The 20,345-nt window shown below is 46.0% G+C and overlaps 1 pseudogene; it reads left to right on the top strand.

Annotated features, from left to right (window-relative positions):
• Positions 1–19,547: 19,547 nt before the first annotated feature.
• On the top strand, positions 19,548–20,049 carry LOC123462235 (annotated as a pseudogene).
• Positions 20,050–20,345: the final 296 nt, after the last annotated feature.

Here is a 20,345-nt window from a genome sequence, read left to right on the forward strand (position 1 = left end):
AGTGTGAAAGGTTGGAAAACGGTGTTTCAAGCAAATGGGCCGAGAAAACAAGCAGGGGTTGCTATCCTAATATCTGACAAGGTAGACTTTAGTCCAACGTTAGTCAAGAAAGATAAGGAAGGTCACGTTATATTGATTAAGGGCACACTCCAACAGGAAGACATTACAATCCTAAACATATATGCACCTAACATGGGGGCTCCCAAATTCATCAAACAAACACTATTAGAACTAAGGTCACAGATAACACCAAACACAGTGGTGATGGGTGACTTTAACACCCCACTCTCATCAATTGACAGGTCATCCCAGGAAAAAATAAACAGAGAGGCATCTGGACTAAATGAGGTCATAGAAGGAATGGACCTAACAGATATATACAGGACATTTCATCCAAAGGCTGCAGAATATACATTCTTTTCAGCAGCACATGTAACATTCTCTAAAATAGACCATATATTAGGACATAAAGCAAACCTTAACAAATTCAGGAAAATTGAAATAATTCCTTGCATTCTATCTGACCACAATGGAATTAAACTACAAATCAGTTGCAAGAAAGGCTATAGAGCATACACAAAATCATGGAAACTAAACAATACACTACTAAATGATGAATGGGTCAATGAAGAAATCAAGAAGGAAATCAAAAAATTCATAGAGTCAAACGATAATGAGAACACAACATGCCAAAATCTCTGGGACACAATGAAGTCAGTTCTAAGAGGTAAATTTATAGCCTTAAGTGCCTATATTAAGAAATTAGAAAGGTCGCAAGTAAACGACCTAATGCTTCACCTTAAAGCCTTGGAAAAAGAAGAACAAGGCAAACCAAAAATCAGTAGACGGGAAGAAATAATAAAGATTAGGGCAGAAATTAATGAAATAGAAACCAAAAAAAAAAAAAAAAATCCAAAGAATTAATGAAACAAAGAGTTGGTTCTTTGAAAGGATAAACAAGATTGATAAACCCTTAGCAAATCTGACCAAAAGAAAGAGAGAAGAGACACAAATTAATAAAATCAGAGATGAAAAAGGTAACATCACAACAGATTCCAGAGAAATTCAAAAAATCATAGGGACATACTATAAAAGCATATAGTCCACAAAGTATGAAAATCTGAAAGAAATGGATGATTTCCTTGATTTATATGACCTACCTAATTTAAGTCAAAATGAGATTAATCACTTAAATAGACCTATAACAAACATGGAGATCTGAACAGTTATCAATAATCTCCCAAAAAAAAAAGCCCAGGCCCAGATAGATTCACTGCTGAATTTTACCAGACCTTTAAGGAAGAGCTAATGCCATTGCTTCTTAAGCTTTTCCAGGAAATAGAAAAAGAAGGAATTCTACCAAACTCCTTCTATGAGGCCAGCATCACCCTGATACCAAAACCAAGCAAAGATAGAACAAAAAAAGAAAATTACAGACCAATCTCCCTCATGAACATTGATGCAAAAATTCTCAACAAAATATTGGCAAACAGAATACTAGAGTATATCAAAAAGATCATTCACCCTGACCAAGTAGGCTTTATCCCAGAGATGCAGGGATGGCTCAACATACACAAATCTATAAATGTAATACATTATGTAAACGGGTTGAAGAACAAAAATCACATGATCATCTCATTGGATGCAGAGAAAGCATTTGACAAAATCCAACATCCCTTCATGATAAAAGCCCTACAGAGACTGGGAGTAGAAGGAACATATCTCAATATAATAAAAACTATTTATGAAAAGCCTACAGCCAACATATTACTAAATGGGGAAAAACTGGAAGCTTTTCCACTAAAATAAGGAACAAGACAAGGGTGTCCCCTGTCCCCACTTTTATTTAATATAGTTTTTGAAGTCTTAGTCATAGCAATAAGGCAAGAGACACACATAAAAGGGGTACAAATTGGAAAGGAAAAGATCAAGTTATTGTTATTTGCAGATGACATGATTCTATACATAAAGGACCCTAAAGGCTCTACTAGCAAACTGTTAGAGGTGATCAAAACCTACAGCCATGTAGCAGGATACAAAATAAATACACAGAAATCAGTAGCCTTCATGTATGCTAACAACAAACACACAAAGGATGAAATCAGAGAATCACTCTGTGGTGGTTTGATTCAGGTGTCCCCCGTAAACTTAGGTGTTCTGAATGCTAGGTTCCCAGCTGATGGATATTTGGGAATTAATGCCTCCTGGAGGGAGTGTATTGTTGGGGGCGGGCTTATGAGCTACATATATATATATAGCCAGTTTCCCCTTGCCAGTGTTTGGCACACTCCCCTGTTGCTATTGTCCACCTTATGTTGGCCAGGGGGTGATGTCCACCCTCTGCTCATGCCATCGTTTTCCCCTGCCATCGTGGAGCTTCCCCTTGAGCCTGTAAGCCAAAATAAATCTCTTTTTCCCAGAAGTTGCTCTTGGTTGGGTGATTTCTACCAGCAATGCAAACCGGACTGCAACACACTCCCATTCACAATTGCATCAAAAAAAATAAGGTACCTTGGAATAAACCAAACAAAGGAAGTAAGTGAGGTAACCCAGGCCCAGAAAGCCAAGCACCACATGTTCTCTCTCATATGTGGATCCTAGCTACAGATGATTGGGTTTCTGTGTGAGAAGGAAAATACTTAGTAGCAGAGGCAAGTAAGTTAAAAAGAAGATATAAAGGGAAGAGAAAGGAAGGGAGGAGGGTACTTAATTGGTTGATATTGTATATATGTAAGTAGAATGATTGAGATGTGGAGGTAATATGATGGAGAATGAAATTTCAAAGGGGAAAGTGTCGGGGGGGGGGGCGAGGGTGGGAATTACCATGGGATATTTTTTTATAATCATGGAAAATGTTAGTAAAAATTTAAAAATTAAAAAAAAAAAGCAAGAACAAGAATACAGGCTGGGCAATCCTCAGACTGCAATTCTCTGAGGCCAGTTGTCAAACACATTACTTGTGTGTCTGAAAAAATGTCCATTTTCTTTATTTTATTTTATTTATTACATAGAACAAGGGGGAGAGAGAGAGAATGGGCATGCCAGGACCTGTAGCCACTGCAAATGAAGTCCAGATGCATGTGCCACCTTGTACATATGGCTTACATGGGTACTGAGGAATCAAACCTGGGTGGTCTCAAACTCACAGTGATTCACCTACCTCTGTCTCCCAAGTGCTGGGATTAAAGGTGTGTCCCACCACCCCCAACTCTCCATTTCTCTTTATTCTCAATTTCTTACTATGGGCTAAACTGAGTCCTTTCCACACAGTTAAGGAGACATGGGGAGGGAAGGAACCTCTGGGATAACAGCAGAGATTCCCAGAAGGGTAGAGCATGGTAGCTCCTGGGAAGGCAATGGAAGCTTCCAGCCAGCTACTTATTATAGCCTCTGCAGTACCCCCAGCTCTCCTGTTGGCTACTAGACAGCTGGTGGCTTAACAATGGTCACTTTCACAGGAAGTGGACCCTCAGAGCACCAACTATTACCTCACTTCTCTCATACTCGTGTCTGGCTTTTGCTAGCACCTATCAGAAGAATTACACAATGGGGGCTGGAGGGATGGCTTAGCACTTAAGGTGTTTGCCTGCAAAGCCAAAGGAACCAGGTTCAATTCCCCAGGACCTATATTAGCCAGATGCACAAGGGGGCACACACATCTGGAGTATGTCTGCAGTGGCTGGAGGCCCTGTCGTGCCCAATCTCTGTCTCTCTCTCCCTCCCCCTCTTTCTCTGTCAAATAAATAAATAAAATACTTTTTTTTTTTTTTTTGAGGTAGGGTCTCACTCTAGCCCAGGTTGACCTGGAATTCACTCTGTATTCTCAGGTGGCCTCGAACTCACTGTGATCCTCCTATCTCTGCCTCCCAAGTGCTGGGATTAAAGGTGTGCGCCATCACACCTGGCTCTAAAATACTTTATTAATAAATAATTACACAATGGGGCTGGAGAGATGGCTTAGCGGTTAAGCACTTGCCTGTGAAGCCTAAGGACCCTGGTTCGAGGCTCGGTTCCCCAGGTCCCAGTTAGCCAGATGCACAAGGGGGTGCACGCGTCTGGAGTTCGTTTGCAGAGGCTGGAAGCCCTGGTGTGCCCATTCTGTCTCTCTCCCTCTATCTGTCTTTCTCTCTGTGTCTGTTGCTCTCAAATAAATAAATAAATAATTTTTAAAAAAAGATTAGTTAAGAATTACACAATGGATATGTCCTGAGAGCACCACTAGCTTCATTGTCTCTGGGCTAGTTTTCAGTCTGGAAATTTGTCCTTGCATTTTAAAAAATATTTTATTTTTATTTATTTGAGAGAAAGAGAAAAAGGCAGGTAGAAAGAGAATGGGAGTGCCAGAGCCTCTAGCCACTGCAAATGAGCGCCAGACAAGTGTGTCCCCTTGTGCATCTGGCTTACATGGGTCCTGGGGAATTGAACCTGGGTCCTTTGGCTTTGCAGGCAAGTGCCTTAACTGCTAAACCATCTCTCCAGCCCATTGTCTTTGCATTTTAAAATCTTATTTGTTTCTTCACTTTCTTGTTTTTTCAAGGTAAGGTTTCCCTCTAGCCCAGGCTGACCTGGAATCTACTATGTAGTCTCAGGGTGGCCTCAGACTCACTGTGATCCTCCTACTCTGCCTCCCAAGTACTGGAATTAAAGGTGAGCACCACCACACCCTACACATTTTTTAAATTTTGATTTGTGAGACAAAGAAGTGCAATACAGAAGAATTTTGGTGAGCACTCTGTGGGGGGCATATGTGTGTGTGCTGTGTGCAGGTCGAAGGTCTTCCTCGACTACTCTCTCTCTCTCTCTCTGCAGCCTGCATTTTTGGGTCAAGGTCTCTCACTGAATCTAGGCATTCATGATTCAGTTTAAACTAACTGACCAGTGTACCCAAGAGATTTTGCTGTCTCTGTTGTCCCACACTGGGATTATAGGTATGTGTCATCACACCTGTCTTTTATGTGGATTATATGACTATGAACTCAGATCCTCATGCATGCACTTTATTGACTGAGCCATCTCCCCAGCCTCTTATGATCCCCCTTGACTGAGTCAAAAAAAGGCTCTCACCTGGCATGTTGGCATGCTCTGATGTCAAGCTGGTTCTGAGTGTCATGTAGATCCCCTCAGGAAGGTTACTGTCAGTTTAAAATGTCCTGGTGAAAGAGTAGGTTGAAATGGCTTTAAGAGTCAGACTGAATCACATGAATTGATTCATTCAAGAAGGCATGAGAGACCATTGACTTGCCAACTCATGAATTAATCTTATTAGACATAATACCAGGTCCTCAATATACATAAACTCCTGCAATTCAACAAAAAGCAACCTGAAAGCCGGGCGTGGTGGCGCATGCCTTTAATCCCAGCACTTGGGAGGCAGAGGTAGGAGGATTACTGTGAATTTGAGGCCACCCTGAGACTACATAGTGAATTCCTGGTCAGCCTGCACTAGAGTGAAACCCTATCTCAAAAAACAAAACAAAACAAAGAAAGCAACCTGATAGGAAGAACCACCAAATGGCAGTGACCACTAGTGTGGTGGTTTTATTCAGGTGTCCCCCATAAACTTAGGTGTTCTGAATGATAGGAGATTTGGTAATTATCGTCTCCTGGAGGCAGTGTATTGTTGGGGTTGGGGGTGGACTTATGGGTATTATAGACAATTTCCCCTTGCCAGTGTTTGGCACACTCTCCTGTTGCTGTTGTCCACCTTATGTTGGCCAGGAGGTAATGTCTACCCTCTGCTCATGCCATCATTTCCCCCTGCCATCATGGAACTTCCTCTTGTGTCTGTAAACCAAAACAAACCTTTTATCCCACAAATTGCTCTTGGTCGGGTGATTTTTGCCAGCAATGTGAACCTGACTACAACAATTGGGATGACCCAAAAGGCATCATACTACTGAGAAGAAGTGATGGAGGAGTGTTCAGTACTGAAACATCTCTATCACACCCTCCAAGGCTTAGGGTCCATTGTGGAAGAGGTGGTGGAAAGAATATAAGAGCCAAAGGAAGAATAAGACTGCTTACAATGCAGTTGTCCCAGACAGAAACTGGCCTCAATATCCATGACCTCGCAGTGCCTAGTACTACCTTCACAAAACCCTCAAAATAGGAGGAAAAGATGATGACATCAAAATAAAAAAGACACTAATGGCGAGAGAGAGGGGTATGATGAATAGTGGATTTGTGAAGGGGAAAGTGGAGAAGGGGAGGGGAGGGAATTATCATGGTTTATTGTCTATAAATATGGAAATTGTCAATAAAAAAGTTTCAAAAAAAAAGGAACCACCAAATCCAAGGGGCACCAACGCATCTCTCTGGAAATCATAAATGTAATTTTATAAAATGTTTTTATTGGGCTGGAGGGATGGCTTAGCAGGTAAGGTGCTTGCCTGCAAAGCCTAAGGACCCAGGCTTGATTCTCCAGGTCCCATGTAAGCCAGATGCATATGGTGACACATATCTGGAGTTCGTTTGCAGTGGCTAGAGGCCCTGGCATGCCCATTCTCACTCTCTCTCTCCCTCTCTGCCTCTAATAAATACATTAAAATGCTTTTATTAATTCGCAAGGAGAGAGAGAGAATGTGTTCAGCAAGGCCTCTTGCCGCCAGCTTTACATGGGTACTGGGGTATCATACCCAGTTCATCAGGCTTTGCAAGCAAGTACCTTTCACCACTGAGCCATTGCTCCAACCCAATAAGCATAACTTCTATTTGTCAATTATGCCTTCATAAAGCCGGAAGAGGAGAGAAGAATGCCATGAGCTTTCACAGTAGAAATAAAAATTTCTCCTAAAAAGTCAATAAATGCAAACTCAAACATGGAGGGGTATTTCCTTGTTCTGCCTGTCAGATTGGCACAAGTAGCCATGTCAGTGCTATGGAGAGTGAGGGAGTGGTCACCCTGACACTGTGTTGATGGGACAGTCAGTACAGAGGTTTTTCAACAACCTTAAGCATGCTTACCTTTTAACCTGCTCAAATGCCTTCGAAGGAATCTTTTTCTGATGATCCAAACAGTAAAGTGGGTGTGACTCGGGTATGTATGAAAGCACATCACTAAATATGAAGGAAACAGGAACCCTTCTGGGGACCCCTAAGGACAATACCATTAGCACACAGACTGAGAACTATGGAATGGTACATCTGTATATCTTTCCTTCCCTATGGGAATGACCCTGAAATAGATTCCAGACATCATGCTGACCAGTTAAAGAGGGTGTGGGAGGATGCCCCAGAACTCCCAACACATCTTTAGGTGCTGTGGAGGATTCAGCCAGAACCCCAGAAGCCCTAGAGACATCTTAGGCAGGCTTGCTGAGGCTCACGTGTTTCTTGGGCCTGTGAACAGAGGGATATAGGCTGGCTCCAAAGGGGTATGTCACTGGCTCCAACCCATTTGCTCACCTGACTCCCAAACTAGGTCACGGCTGCCCTCAGTCAGGTGGAGATTCTCATGGTGCACCAAGGGTGCAGTGGGCCTCCAGGGGAAGCTGTGGGAATTCTCCAGACACTACTCCCAAGTAAAGAAGAACCCACAGACATCCACACCAAGTGCTGGTGCCTCACCTGGTTGATGACTAGCCATGGGTTTCCCTGCTTTCTTTTCTCAACTGTTTCTGAAAACTGGAAATAAGTGGAAGCTGGACCATCAACCTGAAATGACAGGAAGTTTGCCAGCTTCTGAAGAATGTAAAGCAACATCTTAAAACACAAATACATATTAAAATGTGATGGTGGGCTGGAGAAATGGTTTAGCAGTTAAGGCACTTACCTGTGAAGCCAATACCCATATAAGCCAGATGCACAAAGTGGCACATGTGTCTGGAGTTCATTTGCAGTGACTGAAGGCCCTGATACTCCCATTCTCCCTATCTGCCTCTTTCTCTCTCCCTCCCTCCCTTTCTCTCAAATGAATAATATTTTTAATTATTTTAATTTTTACTTATTATTTTGGGGGGGGGTCAAGGTAGGGTCTCATTCTAGGCATGCTGACCTGGAATTCACTATGTAGTCTCAAGGTGGCCTTGAACTCACAGCAATCCTCCTACCTCTGCCTCCCGAGTGCTGGGATTAAAGGCATAAATCACCATGCCCAGCTCTATTATTTATTTATTTATTTATTTTTGTTTTTTCAAAACAAAATGGGGTCTCACTCTAGCCCAGGCTGACCTGGAATTCACTATGTACTGTCAGGGTGTGCTCAAACTCATAGCAATGCTTCTACCCCTGCCTCACAAGTGCTGGGATTAAAGGAGTGTGCCACCACCTGGTTTATTTTTATATATTTATTTTGTTTATTTTTGTTTCACTTTATTTATTTTTGGTTTTTCGAGGTAGGTTTTCACTCCTGCTCAGGCTGACCTGAAATTCACGATGTAGTCTCAGGGTGGCCTAAACTCAGCGATTTTCCTACCTCTGCTTCCCGAGTGCTAGGATTAAAGGCATGTGCCACCACACCCAGCTCTATTTTTATTTATTTATTTTAGTATTATTATTATTATTATTATTTTCTTTTTGGTTTTTCAAGGTAGGGTCTTACTCTGGTCCAGGCTGACCTGGAATTAACTGTGTAGTCTCAGGGTGGCCTTGAACTCACAGCGATCATCCTACCTCTGCCTCCCAAGGGCTGGGATTAAACGAGTGTGCCACCATGCCCAGGTCTATTTTTATTTTTTAGAGGGGCATGCCAGGGCCTCAGCCACTGCAATCGAACACCAGAATCTTGCATCACCTAGTGGGCATGTGAGACCTTGTGTTTGCCTCACCTTTTTGTTTGTCTGGCTTATGTGGGATCTGGAGAAAGAGATCAAACATGGCTCCTTAGGTTTTGCAGGCAAGCACCATAACTGCTAGGCCATGTCTCCAGCCCTAAATATTTTACTATAAAAAAGTGAGATTATTTGCTGTGCAAGCATGAAGACCTGAGTTTGACCCCTAGCACCTATGTAAAAAGCTGGGCAGGGGATGAAGAGATGGTTTAGCAGTTAAGGCACTTGCCTGCAAAGTCAAAGAACCCAGGTTCAATTCCTTAGGACCCACGTAAGCAAGATGCCCAAGATGGCACATGAACCTGGAGTTTATTTACTAGAGGCCCTGGTGCACCCCTTCTCTCTATCTGCCTTTTTCTCTCTCTCAAATAAATAAATAAATAAATATTTTTTTAAACTGGGTAGGGACAGGCATGGTGGCGCATGCCTTTAATCACAGCACTCAGGAGGCAGAGGTAGGAAGATCGCCATGAGTTCGAGGCCACCCTGAGACTACATAGTGAATTCTAGGTCAGCCTGAGCTAGAATGAAACCGTACCTCAAAAAAAAAAAAAAAAAAAACCCACAAAATTGGGTAGGGCCAAAAATGTCTATTACCCTAGTGCTAAAGGAAGTAGAAACAGGAGAATCACTGGGGCTCATGCTAAAAAAAGGAGAGCTCCAAGAGACTCCATTTCAAGAGAATAAAGGAGAACAGCAATGGAGAAAGGCACCCAATGTCCTCCTCTGGCCTTCAAATGTATATAAATGGGGTGTGTGTATCTACACACACACACACACACACACACACACACACGCTATACTACACACACAAATATTTAAAAAAAATGTGAGAGAGCAAGGCCAGAAAGAACCAAGCAGAGCTATTGTCAAGCACTGGGCCCTTAGCAGGATCCTTGCCCCATCCTCACTCTGTTGGTCTTGCCCTGGGTTAGGGTAGAGGTTCATCTGCCTCTCCAAGTCTCAAGCGGGCCTCCTGTGAGGTAAGATGGGAGTCTTCAAGGGATCTTTAAGACCCTCACTCTCAGTTGTAGGTGCTATGGCAGATGCTGCCCCAGGTGGACTTTGTGTGGGCCTGGCAAGAGATGCAGGAATCCCTGGTGACCCAAAATGAGTGCTCCAAAGTAACATTGAGCCCTGAGAGGTGGGGTCCCCAGATGGAGTGATGAACTGCAGAGAGTCAGAGCCTATTGACAGCAGCCTGGCCAGAGTTGGGAAGTGCAAAGAGCAGGCATTACCCCACCTGAGGCACCACCATATCTGGAGCCCTACTTCCTTCTCAGCTACTGAGTCCCTGGGCCAGCCCTGGGCTTAAAGAGCTGCTGCTCTACACTGCATGCAGCATAGTCAATTGCCATCTCCCATCCAAACACCAAAATTAAACAGGAACCTTGTCCTGGAAAATGGACATGTGACCTTGTGGACCCACCCTCCCTGAGGCCCCAGGGTCAGAGTACTGAAAGGTCTGGGAAAGCCTCCCGGATTCTTCCTTCCCTGTCTGCAACTCGTCTGAGTGGTGTAGAAAGCTGACAGAGCCTACCTGGGAGGATAGGGTCACTCCTGCATGGGCTGAATCATCTTTCATCCTTAGACACCTGGCAGCCTGAGCATGAGAAGCAGTGTGTGTGTGTGTGTGTGTGTGTGTGTGTGTGTGTGTGTGTGGTCTTTGAAGCCACTTTGCAGAAACAGAAGGAAGTGAGAGCCCAACAGAAAATCTGAACTGCGATTTTCTTCTGTGATGAGCCTCGCGCTAGGGGAGCTTGCTCAGGTGCAGGCAAAGCACCCTGTCACAGAACTGGGCCTGCACACTGAGTTCAGAAATTGGCCAGGGACAGGGTGGGGAACTGGAGGTGCCTGCTCAATAGTAAAGGCTCTGAAATCCATATCTAGGGCCACATCCCTGACATTGGGGCCCTGATGATCTAGCCACCACATCAAACAGGGCCAAGCATGAGATTCAGGCAGGAGCATGCATGCCCCCCTGTCTGGCTGACTTCCTCTTTCTTGTCTTTTGCCTCTTTTCCTGGATGGGAGATGGCAGTTGACTATGCTGGGCACCAGACAAAGGGGTTCCAACTCCCCAGAATAGTGGTGAGGCTCCTTACTGTGAACACCCTTGGGCAATCCCAGCCTTGCAGTGCTGTTGGGCCTATACTTTTAAATCACATCTTGCCCAGGGAAATACCCTGCCTCACAGGCCAGCTACCACTTTCTGCTGTCAGTGAGTCTCCATCCTCAAAGTCATCTTTCTCAGGGTACTCAGGACTTTGATGCTGCCTAACCTCAGGGGATCCCCAACATGACCAAGTCAGTTGTTGTGGCAGCTGGGCTGTTTCCTCTACAGGAACATACACAGGACAGTGCCCCACCCTCTAAGGCACAGGCTTCCTGTGGAGGGGGCAGTTGACCCAGGCCTTCTTGCAGCTCCCTGAGCTGGTTCTTTTGTGGAAGCATGACGGCAGGGTGAAGGACTTTCAGGTTGGTCCACTTAGAGAACTAAATCCTTTCTGCCTGCTGTGAGAGTTCAGCCTTGTCTGGTGACCTTTTTACTCTTGTCATCTCCCATCTTTATGACTAAATATTGTCTGTGGGGTAGGTGGTAGTGGTTGTTCCCTGGGGAAGGGAACCCAGAGCAGACTTCTGGCCAAACTCAGCAGCAGTGAGAATCTGGTAGGAGATGGTCAACCATGCCCTCAATGTCCACAAGGCCCACCACACACTTGATGTCCATGAAGACCATGGGCACATAGACCACAAGGCTCATGATGCCTGCCTGGGTAAGGTGGCTTCAAAGTCTATCTCAGTGGTCTGTGCTCCAAGGAAAGTGTGACCAGCTAAGCCCCCATTATGGGCCCTGCTAGACACAAGCAGCATAACTCGAATGATGGCCCTGGAACATTACTAGGATGACCAAAGCCACAGAACCATGGAGTGAGTGAGTCCAAATGCCCCTAAACTACAGCCAAATGCACATGCCCCAGCACTGAAACTGCTCACACCTGTATGTCCCTTCTCTCCAAGGTCTCACACTCCACAAATGCTGTCCACTCCATCCTCAGACCATCCGTTCCTCCCTGCTGTCCATCCCATCCTCAGACCATCCCTTCCTCCCTGCTGTCCATCCTATCCTCAGACCATCCCTTCCTCCCTGCTGTCCATCTCATCCTCAGACCATCCCTTCCTCCCTGCTGTCCATCCCATCCACAGACCATCCCTTCCTCCCTGCTGTCCATCCCATCCTCAGGCCATCCCTTCCTCCCTGCTGTCCATCCCATCCTCAGACCATCCCTTCCTCCCTGCTGTCCATCCCATCCTCAGACCATCCCTTCCTCCCTGCTGTCCATCCCATCCTCAGACCATCCCTTCCTCCCTGCTGTCCATCCCATCCTCAGACCATCCCTTCCTCCCTGCTGTCCATCCCATCCTCAGACCATCCCTTCCTCCCTGCTGTCCATCCCATCCTCAGACCATCCCTTCCTCCCTGCTGTCCATCCCATCCTCAGACCATCCCTTCCTCCCTGCTGTCCAACCCATCCTCAGACCATCCCTTCCTCCCTGCTGTCCATCCCATTCTCAGGCCATCCCTTCCTCCCTGCTGTCCATCCCATCCCCAGACCATCCCTTCCTCCCTGCTGTCCATCCCATTCTCAGGCCATCCCTTCCTCCCTGCTGTCCATCCCATCCTCAGACCATCCCTTCCTCCCTGCTGTCCATCCCATCCTCAGACCATCCCTTCCTCCCTCCTGTCCATCCCATCCTCAGACCATCCCTTCCTCCCTGCTGTCCATCCCATCCTCAGACCATCCCTTCCTCCCTGCTTTCCAGCTCATCTTCAGGCCATCCCTTCCTCCCTGCTGTCCATCCCATCCTCAGACCATCCCTTCCTCCCTGCTGTCCAGCTCATCCTCAGACCATCCCTTCCTCCCTGCTGTCCATCCCATCCTCAGGCCATCCCTTCCTCCCTGCTGTCCATCCCATCCTCAGGCCATCCCTTCCTCCCTGCTGTCCATCCCATCCTCAGACCATCCCTTCCTCCCTCCTGTCCATCCCATCCTCAGACCATCCCTTCCTCCCTGCTGTCCATCCCATCCTCAGACCATCCCTTCCTCCCTGCTTTCCAGCTCATCTTCAGGCCATCCCTTCCTCCCTGCTGTCCATCCCATCCTCAGACCATCCCTTCCTCCCTGCTGTCCAGCTCATCCTCAGACCATCCCTTCCTCCCTGCTGTCCATCCCATCCTCAGACCATCCCTTCCTCCCTGCTGTCCATCCCATCCTCAGACCATCCCTTCCTCCCTCCTGTCCATCCCATCCTCAGACCATCCCTTCCTCCCTGCTGTCCATCCCATCCTCAGACCATCCCTTCCTCCCTGCTGTCCATCCCATCCTCAGACCATCCCTTCCTCCCTGCTTTCCAGCTCATCTTCAGGCCATCCCTTCCTCCCTGCTGTCCATCCCATCCTCAGACCATCCCTTCCTCCCTGCTGTCCATCCCATCCTCAGGCCATCCCTTCCTCCCTGCTGTCCATCCCATCCTCAGACCATCCCTTCCTCCCTGCTGTCCAGCTCATCTTCAGGCCTTCCCTTCTGCCCTGCTACCCTGCCCCCCTGTCTGGTTGACTTCCCCTTTCTTGTCTTTTGCCTCTTTTCCTGGAGTTGTTTTCACCCCACATGTCCCTTCGTCTTGAGTAGACCATTCTCCAGGAAGAGAGGTAAAGTCTTCGAGGCACACCCAGGCAACAAACCATGAGTGACATCACATGGCTACTGACCCAGACCCCTGTCCTCTATCTCTACCTAATGTTTATTTCTCTAGTCTTTTGCAATATGTTTGTCACTTTTTGACTATGGAGTTTTCCAAACTGACAGGAAAGTACAGAAGACCATCCCCTGGTACACACTAGTTCTAACTGCCTATTTTACTTGGGAGCTTAGGATGGATTTCAGTTCAGAGCCACTGGACTGGGTTCTGTGGAGTCACCTGCATGTCTTTTTTCAGTTCTCCACTGCAGGCATCTCAGGTTGTTTCCAGTTTGGTACTGAGGCTGAGTGCCCGTGTCTGTTGGCCATTCTTCCTTACCTGACCAAAGATATCCCTGTTCTCACTCCCATCCTAGCCAACTTCCTAAAACATTATGCTGGGGACCCTAGACAGAAATGTAGAAACAGCTGCTCACTGTCTTCTCTCTAGTCCTCTGAGGCCAGACCAGGTACCTCATGGGTGTGGGCTAACCCAGTACCCAGACCCACCAGGATTTATGGACCCCTGTGCCAGGAGCTCTGGCCTCAGAGGTCTGCAAGTTGACAACCCAGGGCCTGAGCCTATAACCAGATGGACTACCATCCACTGCAGAAGATTGTGCCGAATCTCCCTTGTGTTCTGTCTCCCCACTTAGTCCCTGGAGGGAGGAATCCCTCACCCCACGTCCACACAGCTGAATGTTCCTGAGGGCTATGCTCTGCCACAAGCGGGTCAGGAGAGGCTGTGAGAGATAATCCAGCTCCTTGACTGTTGTCTGAACTGGCAGCTGGGCAGAGGGTCTTCCAGAAAACCTCCTGACACTTGGTAGTTGTGATGCTTTAGCCCCTGTGCCCCCAAATCCTCCTGCTCTTATGCACAGTGCATCTGAGCTCCTTCCTGGGGACAGGACCCACCATTGAGCCACCAAAGCACCTTTGCTCAGTCCCTGTTTGTGGCAGCTCCCACCCCCAGGCCTGTCCCTAGCATGAGGATCCAGTGACTTACCCAAGCCCGTCCTTCAGCAGTACTGAGGCCCCTCTACAGGCCCAGCCGAGAGGTTTCAGGAAGTAGTGTGTGTGTGTGGGGGTGGGGTGGGCTCTGAGCATGATCATTCTGAAACTCCCCGACCACAAAGTAGACGGAGCATGAGCATTATGTCACTGTGATGACATTGGATGTCAGGAGGCAGTTCCAACCAGGTGTGGCTCACGCCTTTAATCCCAGCACTTGGGCGGCAGAGGTAGGAAGATCACTGTGAGTTCAAGGCCACTTCTGAGACTACATAGTGAATTCTAGGTCAGCCTGGGCTATAGTGAAACCCTACTAAAGAAAAAAAATGAAAAAGAAAAAGAAGAAGAAGAAAGTGAATAGAAAGAGACAATTCCAGATGCACCTGACTTTGTCTTCATAGTACTATAGCAAGGCCTCACTTCTGCTCAAGAGCTGAGCTAGGAGCTGAGGCCAGCGTCAGAGTTGGGGAAGGAGGGGCGGGCAACTAAGCCAGGCAGTTCTGTCTGTGCTGGTCCCTACCTGCTCCTATGTTGTTCCTAGTAAGACAATGCAGGTCACCCAGCAAGTGGGCTAGAACAATCCAGTTCTTCTCAGCTTGAATCTACCTGAAAAATCTCATCCTTGCTGGAATACCTATCTGGTGGCCTTTAGTCCCCTGACATTCCAGCTTCCCCTTTCCTGGGCAAAGCCTTGTAGAAGAACATATATCCCCCTTGGCTTGCTTGACAAGCCTTCCTTTGTTGTGGGTCGAAGCACACCATCGTAGTAGCTCTGTAGGAGGTTTCCAATGTGGACTGAGCAGTGGGAAAATGGTGTCACTAAGACAGTCTTCTTCACAGAGGTGCTTCCTGAGCTGGGGGTGGGTGCATACAAAGGTCTCTTGTGACTAATAAAGCCCTGAACTCACATATCTTGGATCCAAACAAGGACAGTGTTGAGCTACAAGTCTGTCTCACCCTGTACCCTAGCAGCCATCTCTACAAGATTTTTCAGTCCCTAGAAAGCTAGCCTAAGATTTGGTAATCAGAGTGAGCAACGGAGGAGCAGACCACGAGGTAGAAGAACACGTGGAATAGCGAGAGAACCAGAGCAGCTGCGGCTCCCTCCCCACCCAACCGCCTGAGCCCAGCTCTGGTGAACAGAGCAGCGGTGGGGGACCCGGCCACGCCAACTTGAGCCGACAGCAGGACACAAGCAGGAACAGAATCCGGGAGCAACATCAGCGGCTCCAGCACCGGTAACAGCGGCCCCAGCAGCAGCAGACCCAGGAGCGGCAGCAGCAGCAGACCCAGCAGCAGCAGACACAGGAGTGGTAGCAGTGGCAGACCCAGCAGCAGCAACTTCAGCAACAGCAGTGGCTCCGGAAGTGGCAGCTACAGCAGCAGCAGCAGCAGCTACAGCAGCAGCAGCAGCAGCAGCAGCAGCAGCAGAGGCAACAGCAGCAGTGGGTCCAGCAGCAGCAGCTTCAGCTGCTGACAGACCCAGCAGAGGCAGCTTTCACAGCAGCAGTTTCAGCAGCAGGGGTGCTGATCTGCAGGGCCACAGTTGCCTGGCTTGGTTTGCCCCACAGGTAAAGCCAGTGCTCAGCTCCAGAAATCAGAACAGCGACCCGATGACCCAGGCAGCAACTTGACTGAGACCAAACTCATCCAAGGTAACTGGGTTTGCACCAGGGAAGGGTCTCACTTGGTCACAAGCTGACTTGGATCCCTCAACAGACCAGAAATCTTAACCTCTATGATGATAGAGGATCTGGTTGTTATAATAACTACTCTGGCATACATGGGGCTGTTTTTGACTGAATGTGTACAGTGTTTAGTTAACTTTTAGAATCTACCTGTATTTTATTCCACTCAGCCTACTTGAATACCCCCATAGTAGGGAAACTCAACCCCTAGGAGCACCTTTGTAGATACTCTGAGTCTTAAGAGCCACACCTAACACCTTAAGCTCCTACCCTGAAAATATATAACATCAAATGAATTGATACAGCTAAGAATACCCAGATAGCTAGAAAATCCAAGCATTAACTTAATCCAAGATGCAAAAATATATACATTATAACACAAGAAACACTAAAAAGCAAGACAATATAAATCCACCTAAAAGTATTAATACATCAGAAATGACCTCCAGTGAGAACGAGTTAGAGGAAATGCCTGAGAAAGATTTCAAAAGAATGATTGCAAATATGTTCAAAGAAGTCAGAGAACAAATCAAAGGAGTCAAAGAGGAACTTAAAGAGGAAATCAAAGGAATCAAAGAAGATGCAGGACACCAATCTAATGAAATAAAGAAGGCAATACAAGACATAAATAAGGAAATAGAAATAATAAAGAAAAACCAGTCAGAATTACTAGCAATGAAGAACACAGTTAATGAAATAAAAAACTCTGTAGAAAATCTCACCAGTAGGCTGGATGAAGGAGAGGACAGAATATCTAAGCTAGAAGACCAGGTGGCAGATCTAATACAGGCCAACAAAGAGAAAGACAAACTTATAGAAAAGTATGAGTGAGAATTTCAAGATATTCGTGACACTATGAAAAGATCAAATATTAGAATTCAGGGCATAGTAGAAGGAGAAGAATTCTACTCCAAAGGCATAGTAGGTGTCTTCAACAAAATCATAGAAGAAAATTTCCCCCAAATTGGGAAAGAGGTGCTAATACAGATACAGGAAGCCTTTAGAACCCCAGCCAGACAAAACCTGGAAAGAACCTCTCCTCGCCATATTATAATCAAAGTTCCAAACACACACACCAAAGAAAAAATATTGAAAGCAGTTAGAGAGAAAAATCAAGTTACCTACAAAAGTATGCCCATCAGGATTACAGCAGATTATTCAACACAAACTTTTAAAGCCAGAAGGGCTTGGAGTGATATATTGCAAGTTCTGAAAGATAACAACTGTCAACCAAGGTTACTTTATCCTGCAAAGTTATCCATTCAAAGAGACAGAGAAATAAAGACATTCCATGACAAAAACAGGTTAAAGGAGTATTTGAAGACAAAACCAGCTCTACAGAAAATACTTGATAGACTCCTCCATGCTGAAGAAAAGGAAAAGCACACATATAAGGAACCTAGAAAAAACAAGCAATACTCAAATACTAGTTAAGACAGCACAGGTAGAACCAGAACCACAAAAAAAAGAAAAAAGGCAAACATAAATACACACCTTTCAATAATATCTCTTAATATCAATGGCCTCAATGCCCCAACGAAAAGACATAGGTTTGAGACTGGGTTAAAAAGCAGGATCCTACAATTTGTTGTCTCCAAGAAACTTACCTTTCTACAAAGGATAGACATTATCTTAGGGTGAAAGGTAGGAAGATGGTGTTTCAAGAAAATGGGCCTAGAAAACAAGCAAGGGTTGCTATCCTAATATCTGACAAGGTAGACTTTAGTCCAACGTTAGTCAAGAAAGATAAGGAAGGTCACGTTATATTGATTAAGGGCACACTCCAACAGGAAGACATTACAATCCTAAACATATATGCACCTAACATGGGGGCTCCCAAATTCATCAAACAAACACTATTAGAACTAAGGTCACAGATAACACCAAACACAGTGGTGATGGGTGACTTTAACACCCCACTCTCATCAATTGACAGGTCATCCCAGGAAAAAATAAACAGAGAGGCATCTGGACTAAATGAGGTCATAGAAGGAATGGAACTAACAGATATATACAGGACATTTCATCCAAAGGCTGCAGAATATACATTCTTTTCAGCAGCACATGTAACATTCTCTAAAATAGACCATATATTAGGACATAAAGCAAACCTTAACAAATTCAGGAAAATTGAAATAATTCCTTGCATTCTATCTGACCACAATGGAATTAAACTACAAATCAGTTGCAAGAAAGGCTATAGAGCATACACAAAATCATGGAAACTAAACAATACACTACTAAATGATGAATGGGTCAATGAAGAAATCAAGAAGGAAATCAAAAAATTCATAGAGTCAAACGATAATGAGAACACAACATGCCAAAATCTCTGGGACACAATGAAGTCAGTTCTAAGGTAAATTTATAGCCTTAAGTGCCTATATTAAGAAATTAGAAAGGTCGCAAGTAAACGACCTAATGCTTCACCTTAAAGCCTTGGAAAAAGAAGAACAAGGCAAACCAAAAATCAGTAGACGGGAAGAAATAATAAAGATTAGGGCAGAAATTAATGAAATAGAAACCAAAAAAAAAAAAAAAAAATCCAAAGAATTAATGAAACAAAGAGTTGGTTCTTTGAAAGGATAAACAAGATTGATAAACCCTTAGCAAATCTGACCAAAAGAAAGAGAGAAGAGACACAAATTAATAAAATCAGAGATGAAAAAGGTAACATCACAACAGATTCCAGAGAAATTCAAAAAATCATAGGGACATACTATAAAAGCATATAGTCCACAAAGTATGAAAATCTGAAAGAAATGGATGATTTCCTTGATTTATATGACCTACCTAATTTAAGTCAAAATGAGATTAATCACTTAAATAGACCTATAACAAACATGGAGATCTGAACAGTTATCAATAATCTCCCAAAAAAAAAAGCCCAGGCCCAGATAGATTCACTGCTGAATTTTACCAGACCTTTAAGGAAGAGCTAACACCATTGCTTCTTAAGCTTTTCCAGGAAATAGAAAAAGAAGGAAGTCTACCAAACTTCTTCTATGAGGCCAGCATCACCCTGATACCAAAACCAGAAAAAGATAGAACAAAAAAAGAAAACTACAGACCAATCTTCCTCATGAACATTGATGCAAAAATTCTCAACAAAATATTGGCAAACAGAATACAAGAATATATCAGCGTCGGGCGCTGACCAGGCAGCGGCTGGCGGAGCGTGACGAGCGTCTTCGGCTCCCGCAGGCCGGCCGGCCTCAACTCCGCCTCCGGGATTGCCTGAGAGCCCGAGCGCAGGCCAGCGGCCCGGGGCCGAGGTCCCCGACAACGCGAGGCGACGAGGCCGAGCCGGGGAGGCGGTGGGAGGGAGCGCTGGTCTCTATATGTCGGTGGCTCTGTCGGGCCTGGCTGTCTGGCTCTCGCGCTCGGCCACCGCGCGGCTCCTATGGGGTCTTCTGCAAGGGGCTCACCCGCACGCTGCTCATCTTCTTCGACCTGGCTTGGAGGCTGCGCATCAACTTCCCCTACCTGTACATCGTGGCGTCCATGATGCTCAACGTGCGCCTGCAGGTTCATATTGAAATCCACTGAAGGTCATTCCTTGACTGACAGGCGTCACCCCAGCTCACTGTATCAGAGGACACGAAGCATGGGGGGCAGAAGAGGGACCCTGGACACCTGCCTGGCAAACGTGAAGTGCTCTGGAGGAGGTGACCTGGACAAACTCTTAAGTGGCCTTAAGAAAAGAACCCAGAGGGGGAGCCCCTGCCCAGCAGTGCCTTCCAAGAAGGACCAGCCTGTGGTTGGAGCCAATGGAAAATCACAGGATGAGGCTGTCTCCTTGGAAATGAAGAGTGACCTGAGCTGCGCCGATCATTTGCTTCACAGTGGAGACAAACTGCATCCACATCTAACTGAGTCAACAGGAAGAGGTCCAAACCCTGGCCGCTGCTGTGCGCAAGGATGAGGGTCTGCCCCCTGGCCCAGTGGAGGAGCGCCTTGCTAGGGTGTATGGTGCCATGAAGGAAGCCCTGAGGAGGGACTGGCTGGAGGGAGGACCCAGAGCCACAGATAGCCAAGAAGGACAGTACCCCAAAGGAGAGCTCTGGGTGTCGGATGGCCAGGCCACCCCAAACCATGGGATGTGGGATTCTTTAAGTGTGAACTGCCAAGCGCTTTTC

The sequence above is a fragment of the Jaculus jaculus genome, chromosome 7 (genome assembly GCF_020740685.1).
Source record: "Jaculus jaculus isolate mJacJac1 chromosome 7, mJacJac1.mat.Y.cur, whole genome shotgun sequence".
Taxonomy (NCBI): Eukaryota; Metazoa; Chordata; class Mammalia; order Rodentia; family Dipodidae; genus Jaculus; species Jaculus jaculus.